The sequence below is a fragment of the Somniosus microcephalus genome, unplaced genomic scaffold (assembly GCF_052327205.1).
Source record: "Somniosus microcephalus isolate GS21.2 unplaced genomic scaffold, FLI_Smic_1.0 unresolved_chr3, whole genome shotgun sequence".
NCBI classification, from domain to species: Eukaryota; Metazoa; Chordata; class Chondrichthyes; order Squaliformes; family Somniosidae; genus Somniosus; species Somniosus microcephalus.
Window position 1 is genome coordinate 62,937,522 of NW_028225181.1, and position 24,693 is coordinate 62,962,214.

Genomic DNA, 24,693 nt, shown 5'->3' on the forward strand with positions numbered 1-24,693 from the left:
ACCGCCGTCCGCCTCCTGCTGCCCGGGGAACTGGCCAAGCACGCCATCTCGGAGGGGACGAAAACTGTCACCAAATACACCAGCTGCAAATAAAGCCTCTTGTTCCTCCCACCTTAAAAACTCAACCCAAAAGCTCTTTTCAGAGCCACTCACCAGATCCAGAAGGGACTATTTATTTTCATTTGACTAATGACATTTGAAATATGGACAGCATAAAGAACGAAACTCTTTAAAAAAATGTTTTATCATCCTTTCTTTATTTAACCCTCACTTTCATTTTTTTGTCGTATGTTCAGATTTTGCTGGTGTGTTTTTGTAATACAGTATATCGTTAATTTAAAATAGATTGAAATTTAACATAAATACAACAAAATGATGCATTGTCACTGCCCTGTTTTGTACAAAGCACTCATTTATAAGCGGGTCGCTGAAAAGCTAAAATTAAATTAAATCTGTCAATTCAGGAACCAGTAATTTTAAAGGATCAATTTGCCATAATTCACAATTTAATAATGAATTATTCAGTCTCACAGATGCCATTTTAATGATTATTCAGTCCCACAGACGCTATAATTTTAATTAAAATGATTATTCAGTCCCACAGAAGACAATCTTTAGCAGTAATGATTATTATTTAGTCTCACAAATGCCATAGCTTTAATTATTATTCAGTCCCAGATACCATAATTTTAACGATTATTATTCAATCCCTCAGATGCAATAATTTAAACAATGATGATTATTATTCAATCCCACAGATGCAATTATTTTAACAATAATGATTATTATTCAATCCCACAGATGCAATAATTTTAACAATAATGATGATTATTCAGTCCCACAGATGCAATGATTTTAATAACTGGTTAATATTCAGTCCCACAGAGGGCCATCACTTTAACAATAACGAGTCTGATTCACAGACGAGCTCTTATTCTATAAGCCGCCTTTTTCGTTGGTGTCCGAGGTTGGAGCGGATTGAAAAACGCGCCAATCAGAGGCCGAGATTTGCCGGGTTTTCAGCCAATCAGAAGGCGCGGCTGGGCTGGGCTGGGCGGGGCCGGCGGCTGCTATAAAAGCCGCAGCCCGAAGTGGGGAGGAACAGTTGGAGAACAGAGTTAGAGAGGAGTCCGCCACCCAGCGGGGGAAGGACAGCCGCCGCCCGCCCGGGGAGAAGGGACAGCAGTCGGCCGGCACCTTGGGCAACAAGAGCTCGCGGGTGGGCGGGGCTATGACCTCACCCGCGCGCTGAGGCGGTTGAACGGCCGATCAGGAGCCACGTGACCCCGGAGCTGGCGGCGGCCTTTTAACACAGTGGGCGGGGCCCCGAGGCGTTGCGGACTGCGATTGGTGAGCGCAACTGTCAATCTACGAGTCGCAGCCAATAGAAGAGACGGACTCAGTGAAGTACTTAAAGCGCGGGCTGCGTGCCCGCAGTGCGCATGCTCAGTGCTGCTCGCAGTCCCCGGATGAGGCTCCGGTTTGAGGAAGGAGATAAAATGGCGGCGGGACTGAGGAGCGGCGGATGGTGCGGTGAGTGTGGATCAGAGAATCTCCGACATTTACAGCAGCGCCGGCCTCTCTCAGGCAATCTCTGGGAACCTTGGGTCGAAGGGGCGTGGGAAGAGACTCGAGGTGTTCGGCACCTTCCCGGATTCTTCTCCTCCACTTTGTGCGGCCTTGGGCCAGGGATTCCCAGGTGTCGGTGGGGATGTTGCACTTTTTCAAGGAGGCTTTGAGGGTGTCCTTGAAGTGTTTCCTCTGCCCACCCTGGGCTCTCTTGCCGTGCCGGAGCTCCGAGTAGAGCGCTTGTTTTGGGAGTCTCGTATCGGGCATGCGGACAATGTGACCCGTCCATCGGAGCTGATCGAGCGTGGTCAAAGCTTCGATGCTGGGGATGTTGGCCTGAGCGAGAACACCGACGTTGGTGCGCCTATCCTGCCAATGGATTTGCAGGATCTTGCAGAGGCAGCGTTGGTGGTACCTCTCCAGTGCTTTGAGGTGCCTGCTGTACATGGTCAGTGTCTCTGAGGCATACAGCAGGGCGGGTATCACTGCTGCTCTGTAGACCATGAGCTTAGTGCGGGGTTTGAAGTCCTGGTCTTCAAACACTCTCTTCCTCAGGCGACCGAAGGCTGCACTGGCACACTAAAGGCGGTGTTAGACTTCCTCATCGCCGTCTGCCATTGTTGTCAGTAGGCTCCCGAGGTATGGAAAGTGGTCTACGTTGTGAGACTATGCCCCCTAGCTCTAGACACTCCAGCCCGGGGAAACAACCTCGCCGCATCTACCCTGTCAATCCCCTTCAGAATCTTACATGTTTCAATGAGATCACCTCTCATTCTTCGAAACTCCAGAGAGTATAGGCCTATTCTGCACAATCTCTCCTCATAGGACAGCCCCCTCATCCCAGGAATCAATCTAGTGAACCTTCGTTGCACCGCCTCCAAGGCAGGTATATCCTTCCTTAGATAAGGAGACCAAAGCTGTGCACAGTACTCCAGGTGTGGTCTGACCAAGGCCCTGTACAATTGTAGCAAGACTTCCTTACTCTTATACTCCAACCCCCTTGCAATAAATGCCACTTGCCTTCCTTATTGCTTGCTGTACCTGCACGCTAGCTTTCTGTTTTTCTTGCACGAGGACACCCAAATCTTTCCGAACACCAACATTTGAAAGTTTCTCACCATTTAAAAAATATTCTGTTTTTCTATTCTTCGTACCAAAGTGAATAACCTCACATTTCCCTACATTACACTCCATCTGCCACCTTACTGCCCACTCACTTAGTCTATCTATATCCCTTTGCAATCTCTGTGTTCTCCTCACCGCTTACCGTCCCACCTAGATTTGTATCGTCAGCAAACTTGGATACATTACACTCGGTCCCTTCATCTAGGTCATTAATGTAGATTGTAAATAGCTGAGGCCCCAACACTGATCCTTGCGGCACCCCACTAGTTACAGCCTGCCAACCTGAAAAAGATCCGTTTATCCCTACTCTCTGTTTTCTGTCTGTTAACCAATCCTTGATCCATGCTACTATATTACCCCCAACCCCATGAGCCCTAATCTTGTGCAATAACCTTTTATGTGACACCTTATCGACTGCCTTTTGGAAATCTAAATATACTACATCCACTGGTTCCACTTTATCTACCCTGCTAGTAACATCATCAAAAAACTCTAATAAATTTGTCAAACATGATTTCCCTTTCATAAAACCATGTTGACTCTGCCTAATCATGTTATGATTTTTCTAAGTGCCCTGATACCACTTCCTTAACACTGGATTCCAGTGTTTTCCGAATGACTGATGTTGGGCTAACTGGCCCATAGTGCCCTGTTTTCTCTCTTCCCCCCCCCTCCTTTCTTGAATAGCGGTGTTACATTTGCGACCTTCCAATCTGCTGGGACCATTCCAGAATCTAGGGAATTTTGGAAGATCAAAACCAATGTATCCACTATCTCTTCAGCCACCTCTTTTACAACCCTAGGATGTAGGCCGTCGGGTCCAGGGGATTTGTCGGTTTTCAGTCCTGTTAGATTCTCTAGTACTTTTTCTCTACTTACAGGAAACTTTGTGCTATCCGGCACCCACGGGACCGAGCTGCTGCCATTGCCTCAAAACTGCTGTACTCTCCAGAGTTAATGTTGAGAGATACGGAGATTCTTATCTCTGTATTTGACAACAAACACTGTTGCTTAGCAACAGCTTCTAAACACTCGGGTGTGGCCTGCAAGCTCTATGAAGCTGTTGCTAAAGCTACAGACCTTGCACAGCTTGACTGTTCAAACAAAGCAAAAAAAACAAACAAAGAATAAAAAACGGCTGCTGATTTTTGCCGGTGGCTCCAGATTGCTGGATAGCTCATCTCCCGGATAACACAAAGTTTCCTGTATATGAATTACGTTCAGTTCCTCACCCTCATTAGACCCTTGGTTCCCCACCATTTTTGGTATGCTTTTTGTGTCTTCTACTGTGAAGACAGATACAAAATACTTGTTTCACGTTTCTGCCATTTCCTTATTCCCCATAATCATTTCTCCTGTCTCAGCCTCTAAGGGACCAATGTTTACTTTTGCTACTCCCTTCCTACATACTTGTAGAAAATCTTACAATCTGCTTTTAGATTTCTTGCTAGTTTTCTGTCATTGCAATTTTTCCCTTTTTTAAATCAATTTTTGGTCAATCTTTGCTGGTTTCTGAAACTCTCTCAATCCTCAGGCTTACTATTATTCTTTGCAACGTTATAAGCTTCTTTCAATCTAATGCTATCCTTACCTTCTTTAGTTAGCCAAGGCTGGATCACTTCCCGTGGAGTTTTTGTTTCTCAATGGAATGTATTTTAGTTGAGAATTATGAAATATTTCTTTAAATGCTAGCCACTGTTTATCTACCACCATACCTTTTAATCTATTTTTCCAATCTACCTCAGCCAACTCGCCCCCTCATACCTAATGTAATTGGCTTTATTTAAGTTTAAGACACTAGTTTCGGACTTAGGCAAGTCACTCTCAAAATTAATGTGAAGTTCTAACATATTATGATCACTCTGCCCCAGTGGAACCTTTACTATGAGATTGCTAATTAACCCTGTCTTATTGCACAATACAAGTTCTAACATTGTTGGTTCCATGACATTTTGTTCCAGGAAACTGTCCCGACTGGATTCCATGAACCCGTCCTGCAGACTCTTGCTCCACAGCCCTGTAGGTTACGGCTCTTCAAGTGTACACCCAAGTACTTTTTAAATGTGCTGAGGGTCTCTGCCTCGACCATCCTTTCAGACAGTGAGTTCCAGACCCCCACCACCCTCTGGGTGAAAAAAATTACATCTGCTCTACACCCTCTATTGGATGGACTGGGGAGAAAGGTCTTTACTAGCCGAGGCATGGAATATAAGAGCTGGGAGGTAATGCGTGAACTGTATAGCTAGGCCGCAGCTAGAATACTGCGTGCAGTTCTGGTCAACACATTACAGGAAGGATGTGATTGCATTACAGAGGGTGCAGAGGAGATTTATGGGGATTTTGCCTGGGCTGGGGAATTTTTGCTATGTGGAAAGATTGGATAGGCTGGGGTTGTTTTCTTTGGAACAGAGAAGGCCAAGGGGAGACTCGATTGAGGTGTATCAAATTATTAGGGGCCTAGATAGAGTGGATAGGAAAGACCTATTTCCCTTAGCAGAAGGGTCAATAATCAGGGGGGCATAGATTTAAAGCAGATGGTCAAAGGGTTAGAGGGGTTTTGAGGTAAGTTTTTTACACCCAGAGGGTGGTGGAGGTCTGGAACTCACTGCCTGAAAGGGTGGTAGAGGCAGAGAACCTCATCATGTTTAAAAACTGCTTGGATATGCACTTGAAGTGCCGTAAGCTACCAGGCTACGGACCAAGTGCTGGAAAGTGGGATTAGAGTGGATAGATCTTTGTCAGCTGGCTCGGACAAGATGGGCCGAATGGCAGCCTTCTATGCAGTAAATTTCTATGATTGTGTAACCCAGGGAGGATGGGCCCAGTGAGGTCAGACAGTCTGTAACCCGGGGAGGATGGGCCCAGTGAGATCAGACAGTGTGTAACCCGGGGAGGATGGGCCCAGTGAGATCAGACAGTGTGTAACCCGGGGAGGATGGGCCCAGTGAGATCAGACAGTGTGTAACCCGGGGAGGATGGGCCCAGTGAGATCAGACAGTGTGTAACCCGGGGAGGATGGGCCCAGTGTGATCAGACAGTGTGTAACCCGGGGAGGATGGGCCCAGTGTGATCAGACAGTGTGTAACCCGGGGAGGATGGGCCCAGTGAGATCAGACAGTGTGTTACCTGGGGAGGATGGGCCCAGTGAGATCAGACAGTGTGTAACCCGGGGAGGATGGGCCCAGTGAGATCAGACAGTGTGTTACCCGGGGAGGATGGGCCCAGTGAGATCAGACAGTGTGTTACCCGGGGAGGATGGGCCCAGTGAGATCAGACAGTGTGTAACCCGGGGAGGATGGGCCCAGTGAGATCAGACAGTGTGTAACCCGGGGAGGATGGGCCCAGTGAGATCAGACAGTGTGTAACCCAGGGAGGATGGGCCCAGTGAGATCAGACAGTGTGTTACCCGGGGAGGATGGGCCCAGTGAGATCAGACAGTGTGTTACCCGGGGAGGATGGGCCCAGTGAGATCAGACAGTGTGTAACCCGGGGAGGATGGGCCCAGTGAGATCAGACAGTGTGTAACCCGGGGAGGATGGGCCCAGTGAGATCAGACAGTGTTACCTGGGAAAGATGGCCCCAGCTTCGGTTTGCCTAAAGCACAGGGAAATTGTACATTTCTATCCAGAACTTTGGTGATTTGCTGGAAGCCCAGGCGGGCGTGGCGGGGATCTGAGAAAAGGGACAACATCAGACAAAAGCACTCGGACCCAAACTTTTATTTTTATTAAGCTGAAGAAAAGTCTACATTACATTACTTCACACTATTCATGTTGTTATTTTCAGTCCTGCCATAATTAGATCTCCCGGTGAAAGACTGAGTGATTGAGAGGTCCACAGCTGAGAGTAAACAGGGATTGTAGACTGAGGAACGACAGCAGGTGAACCAACACAGGATTGTGAGAGCACCAACTGGAGAGAACTCTTCCGATTCAAAGAGCTTCCAGAGATCGACGAAAAGGTCAGAGAGAGTCCCATTGACTCAGATACACACTGGTCCTGGAGATGGACTGGGGAGAAAGGTCAGAGTCCCATTGACTCAGATACACAGTGGTTCCTCCCTCCCTTCCATTTCCTGATTTACAGCTATTTCTGGGATGTTACTTGTATCCTCTATGGTGAAGACCGATACAAAATACCTGTACAATTCAACTGCCATCTCCTTATTTTCCATTTTTAATTCCCTGACACTCTTTTTGTTAAATCTTTTCTTTATTAAATATCAATAGAAGCTCTTGCTATCTGTTTTTATATTTCTAGCTAGCTTTCTCTCGTACTCTAATTTTTCTCCTTATTAATCTTTTAGTCACTCTTTGTTTTTTATATTCTGTCCTGTATCTTCTGACCTGCCAGCCATCTTTGTGCAATTATATGCTTTTTCTTTAAGTTGGATGCTATTAATTTTTTTAGTTAACCATGGATGGTGGGTTCTCCCCTTGGAATTTTTCTTTCTTGTTGGAATGTGTATATTCTGTGTATTCTGAAATATCCCCTTAAATGTCTGCCACTGCATCTCTATTGACCTATCCCTTAACCTAATTTGCCAGTTCACTTTAACTAGCTCTGCTTTCATGTCCTCGTAATTGCCCTTATTTAATTTTAAAATACTAGTCTTGGACCCACTCTTCTCTCCCTCAAACTGAAGGTAAAATTCAATCATATTATGATCGCTGCTACCTAGGGGCTCCTTCACTGAGGCCTTTAATTAATCCTATCTCGTTGCACAATACCAGGTCTAGTATAGTCTGCTCTCTGGTTGGCTCCAGAACATGCTGTTGTAAGAAACTATCCTGAAAACATTCTATGAACTCCTCATTTAGGCTACCTTTGCCCATCTGATTTTTCCGGTCTCTATGTAGATTAAATCCCCCATGATTATTGCCATACCTTTCTGAGAAGCTCCCATTATTTCTTCCTTTATACTCCATCCTACCGTGTGGTTACTGTTAGGGGGCCTGTACACCACTCTCACAAGTGACTTCTTGCCTTTATCATTTCTCATCTCTACCCAAACCGCTTCTACATCCTGGTTTCCTGAACTTAGGTCATCCCTCTCTATTGTGCTAATACCATCATTAATTAACAGAGCCACCCCTCCACCTTTTCCTAGCTTTCTGTCCTTCCTAAATGTCACGTACTCTTCAATATTCAGGTCCCAATCTATGTCATCCTGCAGCCATGTTTCTGTAATGGCTATCAGATCATACTTATTTATTCCTATTTGCGCCATCAGTTCATCTGTTTTGTTTTGAATGCTACGTGCATTCAGATGCAGAGCCTTTAGTTTTGTCCTTTTATTTTTGTAACCTCTAGCCTTAACTGTTGATTTACTCTTAGATTTGTCCTCTCTATCCCTTCCTGTCACGGTCTGTTTATCATTTCCCATATTAATACCTTTCTCTATTGCCTTGTCTCTACTCTTTGATTTACCACATCTTCCCAAATTTGATCCCTTGCCCCCACTATTTAGTTTAAAACCCTCTCTACCGGCCTGGTTATATGACTCGCCAGAACACTGGTCCCAGCACGGTTCAAGTGAAGACCGTCCCAACGATACAGATCCCACTTTCCCCAGTGTGGTGCCAGTGTCCCAGGAATCGGAACCCATTTCTCCCACACCAGTCTTTGAGCCACGCATTCATCTCGCTAATTTGATTTACCCTATGCCAATTTGCTCGTGGCTCAGGTAATAATGCAGACATTATTACCCTTGAGGTTCTGCTTTTTAATTTAGCCCCTAGCTGCTCACAGTCTCTCAGCAGAACCGCTTTCCTAGTTCTAACTGTCGTTGGTACCTACATGGACCACGACCATTGGCTCCTCCCCCTCCCACTGCAAGTTCCTCTCTAGCCCAGAGCAGATATCCTGAACCCTGGCACCGGGCAGGCAACACAGCCATCTGGACTCTAGCTCTTGGCCGCAGAGAACTGTATCTATCGCCCTGACTATGCTATCCCTTATTACCACTATATTCCTATTAACTCACCCCTGCTTGAATCGCTTCCTGTGCCACGGTCAGTTTGCTCATCCACCCTGCAACCACCGCTTTCATCCATACAGGCCGCAAGAACCTCAAACCTGTTGGACAATTGCAAAGGCTGAGGCTCCCCCACCTCCTGGGTCACCATACCTGCCTCACTTTTAATTTAATTTGAATGAATTAAAGGGTAAGGCATGGCAGGAGAGCTCTGTGCCGTGGTATGCTCTTCCTGCACTATGTGGGAAATCAGGGACACTTCCTGTGTCCCTGACGACCAGGTGTGCGGGAAGTTTATCCAGCTGCAGCTACTGACAGACCGCATTGCGGCGCTGGAGCTGCGAGTGGATACATACTGGAGCATTCGCAATGCTGAGGACGTCGTGGATAGCACGTTTAGGGAGTTGGTCACACCGCAGGTAAAGGCTGCACGGGCAGGAAGAGAATGGGTGACCACCAGGCAGAGTAGTAGGTGCAGGAAGGTAGTGCAGGGGTCCCCTGTGACCATCCCCCTCTCAAACAGATATACCGCTTTGGATATTGTTGTGGAGCATGGCTTATCAGGAAGGCAGCAGCAGCCAACTTCCTGGCACCGTGGGTGGTTCTGCTGCACAGGACGGGAGGAAAGAGTGGGAGAGCTATAGTAATAGGGGATTCTATTGTAAGGGGAACAGATAGGCATTTTTGCGGCCACAAACGTGACTCCAGGATGGTACGTTGCCTCCTGGTGCAAGGGTCAAGGATGTCTCCAGAGCGGCTGCAGAACATTTTGGAAGGGGAGGGTGAACAGCCAGTTGTCGTGGTGCATATAGGTACCAACGATATAGGTACAAAACGGGATGAGGTCCTAAAAGATGAATATAGGGAGTTAGGAGGTAAATTTAAAAAAACGACCTCAAAGGTAGTAATCTCAGGATTGCTACCAGTGCCACGTGCTAATCAGAGTAGAAATAGAAGGATATTTCAGATGAATACGTGGCTAGAGGAATGGTGCAAGGGGGAGGGATTCAAATTCCTGGGACATTGGAACCGGTTCTGGGGGAGGTGGGACCAGTACAAAACTGACAGTTTGCACCTGGGCAGGACCGGGACTGATGTCCTAGGCGGAGTGTTTGTTAGTGCTCTGGGGGGAGGGTTTAAACTAAAATGGCAGGGGTTTGGGAACCTGAGCAGGGAGACAGAGGAAAGGGAAACCAGGATAGAAGCAAAAGACAGGAAGGAGAAAAACAAAGGTGGCAGTCAGAGTAATCAAGGGTTTAAATCAAATATGGCCACAGTAAATAATAATTCTAAAAGGTCTAAGAGCGTTTAAAAAAAACAAGCCTGAAGGCTTTGTGTCTTAATGCAAGGAGCATTCGTAATAAAGTGGATGAATTAGCTGTGCAAATAGAGGTAAACAGATATGATATGATATGATATGATTGGGATTATGGAAACATGGCTCCAGGGTGACCAAGGCTGGGAACTCAACATCCAGGGGTATTCAATATTCAGGAAAGAAAGGCGAAAAGGAGGTGGGGTAGCATTGCTGGTTAAAGAGCAGATTAACACAATGTAAGGAAGGATATTAGCTCTGATGATGTGGAATCCTTATGGGTAGAATTGAGAAATACCAAGGGGCAGAAAACGTTAATGGGAGTGGTATACAGAACCCCAAACAGTAATGCGGAGGTTGGAGATGGCATTAAATGGTAAATTAGAGATGCGTGCAATAAGGGCACAGCAGTTATCATGGGTGACTTTAATCTACATATAGATTGGGCTAACCAAATTAGTAACAATACTGTGGAGGAGGCATTCCTGGAGTGTATACGGGATGGTTTCCTGGCCCAGTATGTTGAGGAACCAACTAGAGATCAGGCCATCTTAGACTGGGTATTATGTAATAAGAAAGGATTAATTAGCAATTTTGTTGTGCGAGGCCCCTTGGGTTGGAGCGATCATAATATGATAGAATTCTTCATTAAGATGGAGAGTGAAGTAGTTGACTCAGACTAGGGTCCTGAATTTAAATAAAGGAAACTACGATGGTATGAGGCGCGAGTTGGGTAGGATTGATTGGGGAATGTCACTCAAAGGGTTGACAGTGAATAGGCAATTGCAAACATTCAAAGACCGCATGGATGAACTACAGAATTTGTTCATCCCTGTTTGGCATAAAAGTAAAACAAAAAAGTTGACTAACCATGGCTCATAAGGGAAATTAGGGATAGCGTAAGATCCAAGGAGAGGACATATAAATTGGCCAGAAAAAGCAGTAAACCTGAGGATTGGGAGCAGTTTCAGATTCAGCAAAGGAGGACAAAGGGATTAATTAAGAGGCGGAAAATAGAGTATGAGAGTAAGCTTGCAGGGAACATAAAAACTGACTGCAAAAGCTTCTGTAGATATGTGAAGAGAAAAAGTTTGGTGAAGTCGAGCATAGGTCCCTTGCAGTCAGAATCAGGGGAATTTATAATGGGGAACAAAGAAATGACAGACCAATTAAATACATACAGGAAACTTTGGTTTATCCGGCGGTTGTATGTCCGTAAACCTCAATCTAACTGCAGAAATCAGCAGCCGTTTTGGTTAGGTTTTTTTTCTTCTGGCATTCTTTTAACAGGCAGGCTCTGGAAAGCATCTCTAGCTTCGCAACAGCTTCAGAGACGCTTCCAAGATACGGGCTGAGTGTTTACAAGCTGTTGCTAAGCAACAGTGTTTGTTGTCAGATACGGAGATGAAAACCTCCGTATCCTACAACATTAGCGCTGGTCTATCCGGAAGTTTGGATAGATCGGCAGCAGCTCGGTCCCGTCGGTGCCGGATATCGCGAAGTTTCCTGTACTTTGGTTCTGTCTTCACAAAGGAGGACACAAATAACCTCCCAGAGATGTCGGGGAACATAGGGTCTAATGAGAGGGAGGAACTGAAAGAAATCAGTATTTGTAGGGAAATGGTGTTAGGGAAATTGACGGGATTGAAGTCCAATAAATCCCCTGGGCCTGATAATCTACATCCTAGGTGTTGTGTATGTACCTTTAAGGGAATAACTGGTCTCAGACTGCAGTACCGGCAGTGACCACCCCTGTATAAAAGGCACTAGCAGCCTTCTGTAGTTTCAGTTTCCCAATTGTCTCCATTCAGTAAAGACTTGTTATAATCAACTCCTGCTGTCCGTGTCTCAATTATACACGGACATAATATTGGCGACGAGCAGATACGAACTTACCTACAGTCTGCACCACCTCATGGGATCCATCCCTGAAGCGAAGTGAGCAGAGGTCGAGGCCAGAAAGAAGAAAGAAACAGTAGAAATGGGCGTTGACCGTGGGCATCCGCCCCTGAGTCAGCGGAGTTGAAGATTTGCAGGAGAGGCTGTCGAGAGCGGGGCTTGGTTCCTGTTGATGGTGCTTCAGCTAATCGGGCTGGTGGCAGGTAGTACACTGATCCTTCCTGGGCTGCGGCGGTCTAGAACTCGAGCGGGTGGCTTGCAACGGGGCCGAGCAGCGTTGTCGGGAAGAGGAGAGAGAGAGAGGGTGGAGCACACAGGGTGCGACCGGTGCTACGAAGCCGGGCAGCGTACAGACCTGAGAAGAGGGAGGCAAGAGTCCCACAGGGTTGTTCCACGACGGGAAAATAATAAAATTTAAAAAAAAAATTAAAAAAATATTAAACGCGCAGAAAGCCGCGAGGAGCTGCAGGTTGCCACTGAAACCGCGGAAAGCAGCACTAGCAACAGCGGGGAAGAAGGCAAAGCGCGGGAGGCGCCATCTTAATCCAGCGGGGAAGAAGGCAAAGCACGGGAGGTGCCATCTTAATCCAGCGGGGAAGAAGGCAAAGCACGGGAGGTGCCATTTTGTTAAATCTGGGAAGAAGGCAAAGCGCGGGAGGCGCCATTTTAGATTTCCAAGATGCCGAAGACTGGCTATATCACTGCCTTTGATAATGCAATAGAAGACTGGACCACGTATGTGGAAAGAGTCGAGGTATATTGCGAGGCAAACGAAATAGCCGATGAGAAAAAGGCATCGGTACTGCTAAACTTAATGGGCGCAAGAACGTACGGCCTATTGCGGGACCTGATTACTCCAGCCAAGCCGAAGGCGAAGAGTTTTAACAAAATTGTTGCTATCCTACAGGAACACCTAAACCCTGCACCGCTGCTGATAGCAGAAAGATTTAAATTCCACAGGAGAACTCCACATAAAGATGAGAGCAATGCTGAGTACCTTACGGAACTACGCAAGCTATCAAAGCATTGCCAGTTCGGAGCAGGACTGGCAGATACCCTACAGGACAAATTTGTCTGTGGACTCCTGAGTGAAGGAACCCAGAAGAAGTTACACTCCGAGAAAGAGCTGATGCTAGATAAGGCTTTCAGCGTGGCAGTATCGTACAAAGCAGCAGCCAGGGGGGCTGCGGAAATACAACAAAAGCCACAGGAATACGGCACCCACGAAATGACACTGGGATTTGCAAAATGTTATCGCTGCGGCAGAACAAACCATGACCAGAGGACTGCTGGTCCAAGGACAAAATATGCAGGCAATGCGGAAAGATGGGACACATTGCACGAGTTTGCAGGTCTGGGAAGAAGACCAACGACAACAAAAAGGCTACTAAGGAACCGTACAGGAAAGTACAAAAGATGACGGACAGTAGTTCCGAAGACCAGATGAGCGATAGTGAATCCGGGAGCAAGAGACTAAGCTGTCTCAAACTTCACAATGTAATCGCAAAAGAGGATCACCGAACCATTTGGGTCACCCTCACTATAGCAGGGTCCCAAGTCAAAATGGAATTGGATACAGGATCAGCTCTAACCATCATGACTCGACGAGACTACGAGCGGCTATTCTCACACATACCCTTGAGAGAGACATCCATTGTCTTGAGGACGTATACGGGGCAAAAAGTATACCCCAGAGGAAAAATAAGGGTGCCTGTGGAATACAACGGCAAGAAAATACGGAAATTGTATCTCTACATTCTGCAAGATGGTGGACCTCCGTTATTGGGACGTGAATGGATCAGAAAGATAAGTTTAGACTGGCACTCCATTCAAACACTGACGGTGGCTGGTAAAAAGGATGACGACGTCACTCCTGGACGATTGTCAACAATCTTAGCTGACGCCAAAGAGGTATTTCAACAAGAACTGGGCACTCTTAAAGGTGTAACCGCCTCGATTAAAAATAGAGGAGAATGCAATTCCCAAGTTTTTCAAAGCAAGATCGGTACCATACGCAATTTGCCCAGCCGTCGAGGCGGAGCTGGAGAATCTGGAGAATGCAGGCGTGTTATCTAAGGTAGACTGGAGCGAGTGGGCGACACCCATCGTTCCTGTCATGAAGAAAACGGTAAACAATAAGTCTGAGGAGCCAAGGAAGGATCGCATCTGTGGGGACTTCAAGGTGACGGTGAACCCAGTCCTTCACACAGTACAATATCCTGTTCCAAGGATGGAAGATATCTTCGCCTCACTATCTGGAGGGAAGCGTTTTACAAAAATTGACCTAGCACAAGCATATTTGCAGATGGAGGTTGAAGAATCCTTTAGGAAGTATCTCGCGATAAACACTCACAAAGGTCTTTACCAGTATAATCGACTGGTCTTCGGAGTAGCATCAGCTCCGGCGATATGGCAAAGAGCGATGGAACATGTCCTGCAAGGGATTCCGGGGACTCAGTGTTACTTAGACGACATCCTAGTGACAGGTGAAGATGACAGTGAACACCTTGCCAACCTAGAGCATGTGCTCACTAGACTACGTGAACATGGGCTACGAGGCAATCGCCCCAAGTGCGAGTTTTTTAAGAAACAGATATTGTATTGTGGCCATGTGATTGATGAAGAGGGGTTGCATAAGTCCCCTGACAAAATTGAAGCGGTAGTTATGGCTCCGGCGCCTGAATGTGTCGCAACTGAGGTCATTCGTCGGATTGGTGAATTACTACCATAAGTTTTTGCCGAATTTGTCCACAATTCTGCATCCATTGAACGCCCTACTACGAACGGGAGTAGCATGGAAATGGAGTGATGAATGTAAGCGGGCCTTTCAGAAGAGTAAGGACCTAATCACTTCAAGAGAAGTATTGGCTCACTACAACCCATCACTACCGATAAGACTGGCGTGTGATGCATCTCCCTACGGCATTGGGGCGGTACTGTCACATAAATTCCTTGATGGTTCAGAGAGGCCGATAGCTTTTGCGTCACGCTCGTTAACTTCAGCCGAGCGTAACTACGCTCGGATTGACGGAGGCCCTCAGCCTGGTGTGGGGGGTGAAGAAGTTCAATCACTACCTGCACGGTCAGAAATTTACTTTACTAACTGATCATCAACCTCTCGTCTCCATTTTCAACCCTCAGAAGGGAGTTCCGATAATGACGGCACAACGGCTGCAGAGGTGGTCCCTTTTCCTAGGGGCACACCAATATGACATCGCGTACAAGGGAACTAAACAGCATGGGAATGCTGATGGATTGTCACTCCTACCGTTACCGACGGTGGAAGAAGAACTGGCAGTGGATCCAGTGGAGTTATTCCACTCGGCTATAGTCGAATGTCTCCCTGTGACGAATGCAAACATAGAAAAGGAAACACGAAATGACCCGACACTCTCCTGGGTCTATGATTTAACGGTGAATGGATGGTCAGCACATGGCGAACCACTGCTGCCAGCATTCTCGCCGAGAAGAGAACAGCTGTCAGTGTGCAGAGGGACCTTGATGTGTGGATCCAGAGTAGTAATTCCACCCAAATTGACGGATAGAGTGCTCAATGAGCTTCATGAGGGTCATCTGGGTGGGGTAAAAATGAAGAACTTAGCCAGAGCGTTTGTGTGGTGGCCGGGAATCGATAGAGAAATCGAAGAGATGACCAAGAGCTGTACAGGATGCCAGAAGGTCCAAAACTCCCCACCACAAGCTCCTCTACATCCATGGGAGTGGCCCTCATCTCCATGGCAAAGGGTGCACATTGATTTTGCTGGTCCCTTTATGGACTCGATGTTTTTAATTGCGGTGGATGCACATTCAAAGTGGCCAGAGGTAATAAAAAATTCCTCAACCACCACAGAAAAAACTATCGCAGTCTTACGAACCATATTCGCCAGGAATGGGCTGCCTGAACAGATTTGCTCTGACAATGGACCACAGTTTGTGTCTGAAGAGTTCCGGAGGTTCTTAAAGAACAATGGTGTTAAGCATTACACATCCGCCCCATATCATCCAGCCACTAATGGATTGGCCGAGAGGTTTGTTCAAACATTCAAGATGGCTATCAAGGCAATGTGTAATGAAGATATACCCCTACAACACAAGGTGGATAACTTGTTTGCCTACCGGAATGCGACACATGCGGTTACCAACCAAACTCCAGCCATGATGTTCTTCATCGAAGACTACGATGCCGCTTGGATTTGGTTAAGCCAAACGTCCGAAGAGATGTGGCGAACAGGCAGTTTCAGAATATGAATGAAAGGCCGACCAGGAGTTTTAAGATAGGTCAACCAGTTTTGGCCCGGGACTACCGCACAGAGAAATGGCAGCCAGGAATGATCTGTACACGGCAAGGACCTCTCATGTATACCGTGGACGTTGGAGAGAGCATTGTAAGATGCCATGCTGACCAGATTCTAGAGTCACTGGAAAAGTCAACTCCACACCACGATCTGATACACCTGGCGATGAAGCCGAAGTACCAATTGCATCTACCGCAGAATCGGTGATATTGGAAGCAGACGAACCAAACAACGACATTGCTCCCGACTCAACCTCACCAGAAGAACCTGATACCCCAAAGAGGCGTTATCCAGACAGAATCAGGAAGCCTCCTCAAAGACTGAACTTATAATTGCTTAACCTCAACCAATGTATCTAGCAACCGTAATTGTAATTAGTTATTTCGTTGTTAAATGAATGTTATGTACTGTTTATCTAAAAGGGGAGGAATTGTTGTGTATGTACCTTTAAGGGAATAACTGGTCTCAGACTGCAGTACCGGCAGTGACCACCCCTGTATAAAAGCCACTAGCAGCCTTCTGTAGTTTCAGTTTCCCAATTGTCTCCATTCAGTAAAGACTTGTTATAATCAACTCCTGCTGTCCGTGTCTCAATTATACACGGACATAATACTAGGGTACTTAAGGAAGTGGCCCTAGAAAGTCTATCTTCCAAAATTCGATAGACTCTGGAACAGTTCCCATGGATTGGAGGGTAGCTAATGTTACCCCACTGTTCAAAAAAGGTGGTAGAGGGAAAGTGGGAAATTATACACCAGTAAGCCTGACATCGGTAGTGGGGAAAATGCTAGAGTCCATTATAAAAGATGTAATAGCAGAGCATTTAGAAAACAGTGATAGGATCGGACAAAGTCAACATGGATTTACAAAAGGTAAATCATGCTTGACTAATCTACTGGAATTTTTTGAGGATGTAACTGGTAAAATAGATAAGGGAGAACCAGTGGATGTGGTGTATTTGGACTTTCAGAATGCTTTCAATAAGGTCCCGCATAAGAGATTAGCATGTAAAGTTAAGGCACATGGGATTGGGGGCAAGGTACTGACTTGGATAGAGAACTGGTTGGCAGACAGGAAGCAAAGAGTTGGAATAAACGGGTCTTTTTCCAAGTGGCAGGCAGTGACTAGTGGGGTACCCCAGCTATTCACAATATATATAAATGATCTAGACGAGGGGACTAGATGTAATATCTCCAAGTTTGTAGATGACACAAAGCTGGGTGGGCATCTGTGCTGTGAGGAGGATGCCAAGAAAGCCCAGTATGATTTGGACAGGTTGGGTGATTAGGCAGAAGCATAGCAGATGCAGTATAATATGGATAAATGCGAGGTTATCCACTTTGGTGGCAAAAACAGAGGCAGATTATTATCTGAACGGCAATAGATTTGGAGAAGGGGAAGTGCAACGAGACCTGGGTGTCCCTGTGCACCAGTCGCTGAAGGTAAGCATGCAGGTGCAGCAGGCGGTTAAGAAGGCAAATGGTATGTTGGCCTTCGTATCGAGAGGGTTTGAGTACAGGAACAAGGATGCCTTGCTGCAGTTGTACAGGGCCTTGGTGAGACCACACCTTGAGTATTGTGTGCAGTTTTGGTCGCCTTATCTGAGGAAGGATGTTCTTGCCGTGGAGGGAGTGCAGCGAAGATTCACCAGACTGATACCTGGGATGCCAGGAATGACGTATGAGGAGAGATTGGGTCAATTGGGCTTATACTCACTGGAGTTTAGAAGAATGAGAGGGGATCTCATTGAAACTTATAAAATTCTAACAGGACTAGACAGACTGGATGCAGGAAGGATGTTCCCGATGGTCGGGGAGTCCAGAACCAGGGGTCACAGTCTAAGGATAAGGGGTAAGCCATTTAGGACAGAAATGAGGAGGAATTTCTTCACCAGAGAGTGGTGAACCTGTGGAATTCTCTACCACAGAAGACAGTGGAGGCCAATTCATTAAATATATTCAAGAAGGAGTTAGATATATTTCTTAAGGCTAAAGGGATCAAGGGGTATGGGGAGAAGGCAGGGACAGGGTACTGAATTTGGATGATCAGCCTTGATCTCATTAAATGGTGGAACAGGCTCGAGGGGCCGAATGGCCTACTCCTGCTCCTATCTTCTATGTTTCACTCGCAGTCACATCCTCCTGTCCCTGACCAAATCCAAAGACCCTATCGTAAGGGGTGTGACTGCCTCCTGGAATAAAGTGTCCAGGTAACTTTCCCCCTCCCTGATGTATCGCAGTGTCCGTAGCTCGGCCTCCAGCTCCTCAACTCTGAGCCGAAGCTCCTCGAGCCGCAGACACTTCTCACAGACGTGTTCGTCCTGGATCAGACTGGCGTCCAGGAGCTCCCACATACTGCAGTCGCAACACATCACCTGCCCTGCTATCTTTTTATTGAGTCTTAATTAATTTATTTTATAACCCTACTACACCCAATTAGATTTATTACTGCTAGTAAACTTTACTAATACTAATGAAACCTTACAATTACTAAAACTTCCTGGGCTTTAAAACATATAAGTGTAAGAAGTCACACAACACCAGGTTATTGTCCAGTGAAGTCACCTGATGGAGCAGCGCTCCGAAAGCTTGTATTTTCAAATAAAACTGTTGGAGTATAACCTGGTGTTGTGTGACTTCTTACATTTGTCCACCCCAGTCCAACACCTGCATCTCCACACCATGGCTACTATTAAAAGATAAGAGAAGTGAGCATAATACTCACCAACCAATCACTTACCCTTTTCCCTGTGATGTCACCTTTTATTTTTCTCCGAATGCGGTTGGGGGGGTTTCACAGAGCCGAACTCCCACTGGTTCTCTGTCCCCCCTCGTGCAGCTTTTTAACTTCTGCTCTCCTGGAGGCTGAGAAAGATAGATAAAGGAGCACTTCCCTCCACTCCTCGCCTAACTCCCTTTCTCATCAAATACACAGGTTTACAGTCTGTGTAAAGTTAAGGCACATGGGATTGGGGGCAAGGTATTGACTTGGATAGAGAACTGGTTGGCAGACAGAAAGCAAAGAGTTGGAATAAACAGGTCTTTTTCTGAATCGCAGACAGTGACTAGTGGGGTACCGCAGGGATCGGTCCTTGGAACCCAGCTATTCACAATATATATTAATGATCTAGACGCGGGAACTAGATGTAATATCTCCAAATTTGCAGACGACACCAAGCTGGGTGGGCGTGTGTGCTGTGAGGAGGATGTCGAGAAACTCCAGGATGATTTGGACATGTTGGGTGATTGGGCAGAAACATGGCAGATGCAATATAACGTGGATAAATGTGAGGTTGTCCACTTTGGTGGCAAAAACAGGAAGGCAGATTATTATCTAAATGGCAATAGATTGCACTTCCCCTTCTCCCAATGAGACCTGGGTGTCCTTGTGCACCAGTCGCTGAAGGTAAGCATGCAGGTGCAGCAGTCAGTTAAGAAGGCAAATGGTATGTTGGCCTTTGTAGCGAGAGGGTTTGAGTACAGGAACAAGGATGTCTTGCTGCAGTTCTACAGGGACTTGGTGAGACCACATCTTGAGTATTGTGCGCAGTTTTGGTCGCCTTATCTGAGGAAGGAAGTTCTTGCTATGGAGGGAGTGCAGCGAAGATTCACCAGGCTGATACCTGAGATGGCAGGAATGACGTATGAGGAGAGATTGGGACGATTGGGCTTGTACTTGCTGGAGTTTAGAAGAATGAGAGGGGATCTCATTGAAACTTATAAAATTCCAACAGGACTAGACAGACTAGATGCAGGAAGGATTTTCCCGATGGTCGGGGAGTCCAGAGCCAGGGGTCACAGTCTAAGGATAAGGGGTAAGCCATTTAGAACAGAAATGAGGAGGAATTTCTTCACCCAGAGGGTGGTGAACCTGTGGAATTCTCTACCACAGAAGGCAGTAGAGGCCAATTCATTAAATATATTCAAGAAGGAGTTGGATATATTTCTTAAGGCTAAAGGGATCAAGGGATATGGAGAGAAGGCAGGGACCGGGTACTGAATTTGGATGATCAGCCATGATCTTCTTGAATGGCGGAGCAGGCTCGAGGGGCCGAATGGCCTACTCCTGCTATCTTCTATCTTCTATGTTTCTGTTCCAAGCTGCACTCCGTGACAAACGGCACTCAGTTGTGAATTACAATTCTGAACTGGAAGCTGTATTTACTGAGTTATTTTCTATCAGTAAATCTGTTTCTAAATTTTGCGATGGCAGTTGAATTAAATGATTAGCGTTTAAGTATAAACTGATAAAATGATACGTAAATCTTATATTTTAATGATTATTAGTAAAATTATTTTGTGTTGTCAGAAAAAAGTTTCTTGTTGGTCCCATGCTCCAGGTGTCTGGAGACATACAATTCGAGAACTAACAGATTTAGATGGTTTAAGACAATCTGTTTTTCAGCGGTCACAGGGTGAATCTCCAACAATGTGACTATTGTGTTGATGTATTTCTGTAGATGCGGCACTGCTTAATGTTCTGTACAGCTGGAACTGACGGTGGATTCAGTAAACCCGCAGTGTCTGGTCTGGTGGTGTAAAAATCCGTTATTGGAATCGCAGCTTCATGGTTAGAAACACTGGCTGAATGTTCAGGATTAATGTTCTTCACTAAACTCCAAACATGTGATGTTGGTTTTGTTATTTCTGTTTTCAGTTATTGTCGGTGAGTGATTTCCTCTGTTGTCAGGGTAACAATCTGTCAGATCTCAGTGCCAGAGGCCTTGGCTCCAATTTATATCTGAAAGTCTGTGAAACATTCAGTGTAAACTCCTGTCTATGTACTCGGCAGTCCAGGCGTAGGTACCTGTTGGTTCTGAGCAGTAGGGTATGTGGATACATATAATTGGTAAGACTTCCTCTTGCTATGGTTTAGTAACTTCTTTTAATTTGATAAACTCTGTCTCATTATATTTTTGAGTAGTGAATATTGTTCCACATGTTGTTCAGTTCTGGGCACCGCCCCTCAGGAGAGAGATGTTGGCCTTGGAGGGGATGCAGAGGGGATTCATCGGATGATACCTGAGCTAAAATGGTTCAATTATCAAGACAGGTTGCAAAGACTAGCCTTCTATTCCCTTGAACATAGAAGATCAAGGGGTCATCTAATTGAGGTGTTTAAGGGGAGCGATAGTGATACTCTCCTGCTGTGTTGCCGTCCCGCGCAGGCGCAGTGCCGCGGCCTTGCCGTCCCGCGCAGGCGCAGTGCCGCGGCCTTGCCGTCCCGCGCAGGCGCAGTGCCGGGCGGTGCGGGTTGATCGGTGAGTGAGGGTCAGACACAGGCTGGTTGCCCGGGTTACAGGGCCTGCTCTGTGACTGAGGGAACTCTGCTCCATTCAACACCCGGCCCGACAGCGGCTGCTCAGCCCCGAGTTTAGATCACAACGAGCGAAGGAGGGTTACAGGGTCACCGCTCTGGTTAGTAACTCCGCACAGAAAATGGCGCGTTTCAGTCTACAGGAGTGAGAATGCGGAAGTCTCAGTTCTAATGTTTTATATCACAAGGAGGGAGGGTAAAGTGCAACAGAACCGGCTTGTAATGGAGGGGAGATTCCTGTCAGCATCAGGTCCCGGGGAATGAGCTGAACCGGCTGACAATACAGGGGCTGGTCCGGGGGTGGAGGGCGCAGTGGGTTCATCAGCAGTTTGGACACAAAATGGCGCATTTCTGTCCAGAGCAGTGAAAATGGGGGAGTCTCAGGAGGCCGGAATTTTACTGTGAGGAACATCTCCAAACTAAATACTCGGCCTTGAAACTGGGTTTGGCGAGAGGACGGAGTTATAGAATAGAAATACCAGTGAGATCAGACAGTGTGTAACCCGGGGAGAATGGGCCCAGTGAGATCAGACTGTGTGTAACCCGGGGAGGCTGGGCCCAGTGAGATCAGACAGTGTGTAACCCAGGGAGAATGGGCCAGTGAGATCAGACAGTGTGTTACCTGGGAAAGATGGCCCCAGCTTCAGTTTGCCTAAAGCACAGGGAAATTGTACATTTCCATCCAGAACTTTGGTGATATGCTGGAGCCCAGGCGGGCATGGCGGGGATCTGAGAAAAGGGACAACATCAGACAGAAGCACTCGGACCCAAACTTTTATTTTTATTAAGCTGCAGAAAAGTCTACATTACATTACTTCACACTATTCATGTTGTTATTTTCAGTCCTGCCATAATTAGATCTCCCGGTGAAAGACTGAGTGATTGAGAGGTCCACAGCTGAGAGTAAACAAGGATTGCAGACTGAGGAACGACAGCAGGTGAACCAGCACAGGATTGTGAGAGCACCAACCGGAGAGAACTCTTCCGATTCAAAGAGCTTCCAGAGATCGACTGGGGGGAAAAAGGTCAGAGAAAGTCCCATTGACTCAGATACACACTGGTCCTAGAGATGGACCCTCCCGCACTCGCCCCCCGCCCTCCCGCGCTCTCCCCCCCTCACGCGCTCGCCCCCCCTCCTCTTTTCCACCCCCCCCCCCGCCCTCGCCCCCCTCCCGCGCTCGCCCACAGCCCCCCGGCCTTCTTTACAGAGGCTGGTGTCAGGAGCAGTGAGACCGGAGACCCAGTGAGTATTTAAATTCACTTTCGCGGGCTTTCTTTACAGAGGCTAGTTTCGGGAGCAGTGAGACAGGGTTAAATTCTGCGGTTTATATTTTCTTGGGTCTCTGTGGTGGAGTGGGGACAGTTGGTAAATAAGCGCCCTAGAGTATATCTTTAACTGATGGTATTGAATTCATTTAAATTAATTAAAGGGGTAAGTCATGCCATGAGAGCCCAGCCCCGTGTTATGCTCCTCTTGCTCTAAGTGGGAATTCAGGGACGCTGCCAGTGTCCCTGATGACCACGTGTGCCAGAAATGCATCCAGCTGCAGCTACTAACGGGCCGTATTGAGGCACTGGAGCTGCGGATGTATGGGTTGTGGAGCATTCACGATGCTGAGAGGGTCGTGGATTACAAGTTTGATGAGTTGGCCACGCCGCAGGGTAGGGCTGCACAGGCAGAAGGGAAATGGGTGACCACCAGGCGGAGCAATAGAAGCAGGCAGGTAGTGCAGGGGACCCCTGTGGCCATCCCCCTTTCAAACAGGTATACCAATTTGGATACTGTTGAGGGGGATGACTCACCAGGGGAAGGCAGCAGCAGCCAACTTCCTGGCACCAGGGGTGCTTCTGCTGCTCAGGAAGGGAGGAAAAAGAGTGGGAGAGCAATAGTGGTAGGGGATTCTATCGTAAGGGGAACAGATAGGCGTTTCTGTGGCCATAGACGTGACTCCAGGATGGTTTGTTGCCTCCCTGGTGCCAGGGTCAAGGATGTCACTGAACGGCTACAGGGCATTCTGAAGGGGGAGGGTGAACAGGCAGAGGTCGTGGTTCACATTGGGACCAACGACATAGGTAGGAAGAGGGATGATCCTGCAGCAAGAATTTAGGGAGCGAGGTAGCAGATTAAAGAGTAGGACCTCAAAGGTTGTAATCTCTGGATTACTCCTGGTGCCACGTGCTTGTGAGTATAGGAATAGGAGGATAGAGCAAATGAATGCGTGGCTAAAGAGTTGGTGCAGGAGGGAGGGCTTTAGTTTCCTGGATCACTGGGTCTGCTTCTGGGGAAGGTGGGACTTGTACAAGTCGGACGGGTTGCACCTGAACCAGAGTGGGACAAATATCCTTGCGGGGAGGCTTGCTAGCACTGTTCGGGGGCGTTTAAACTAAAATGGCAGGGGGTTGGGAACCTGAGCAGGGAGACGGAGGAAAGGAAAACAAGGATAAAAGCAAAAGATAGGAAGGAGAAAAACAAAAGTGGCAGTCAGAGAAATCAACGGTTTAAATCAAACGTGGCCACAGTAAATAATAATTCTAATAGGTCTAAGAGCGTTAAAAGAAACAAGCCTGAAGGCTTTGTGTCTTAATGCGAGGAGCATTTGTAATAAGGTGGACGAATTGGCTGCGCAAATAGAGGTAAACTAATATGATTTGGTTGGGATTACGGAAACGTGGCTCAAGGATGGCCAAGACTGGGAACTCAACATCCAGGGGTATTCGATATTCAGGAAAGATAGTGTCTAATTCTGTTAGATTCAGCAGACAGTTCAGTGATGGTGGATTGGCGGTTAGGATCAGATCAGCCATGATCTTATTGAATGGCGGAGCAGGCTCGAGGGGCCGATTGGCCTACTCCTGCTCCTATTTCTTATGTTCTTATGTATGTTCTTAAAAATAAAGGGAGGTGGGGTAGCATTACTGGTTAAAGAAGGGATTAACACAATTGTAATGAAGGATATTAGCTCTGATGTGGAATCTGTATGGGTAGAATTGAGAAATACTAAGGGGGAAAAAAACATTAGTGGGAGTGGTATATAGACCTCCAAACAGTAAGGCGGAGGTTGGGGATGGCATTAAAAGGGAAATTAAAGAAGCGTGCAATAAGGGCACAGCAGTCATCATGGGTGACTTTAATCTACATATAGATTGGGCCAACCAAATTAGAAACAATACTGTGGAGGAGGAATTCCTGGAGTGTT

General features: G+C 46.8%; 1 protein-coding gene across 1 annotated transcript in view; it reads left to right on the top strand.

Moving 5' to 3' along the window:
* Positions 1–1,118: 1,118 nt before the first annotated feature.
* Positions 1,119–24,693, top strand: part of LOC147091625 (uncharacterized) — an 88,413-nt gene continuing 64,838 nt past the window's right edge. The window contains exons 1-3 of the mRNA XM_085976617.1: positions 1,119–1,533; positions 6,481–6,655; positions 22,340–22,521. The gene's annotated coding sequence lies outside the window, so the exon portion shown is untranslated. The remainder of the gene's footprint in view (positions 1,534–6,480; positions 6,656–22,339; positions 22,522–24,693) is intronic.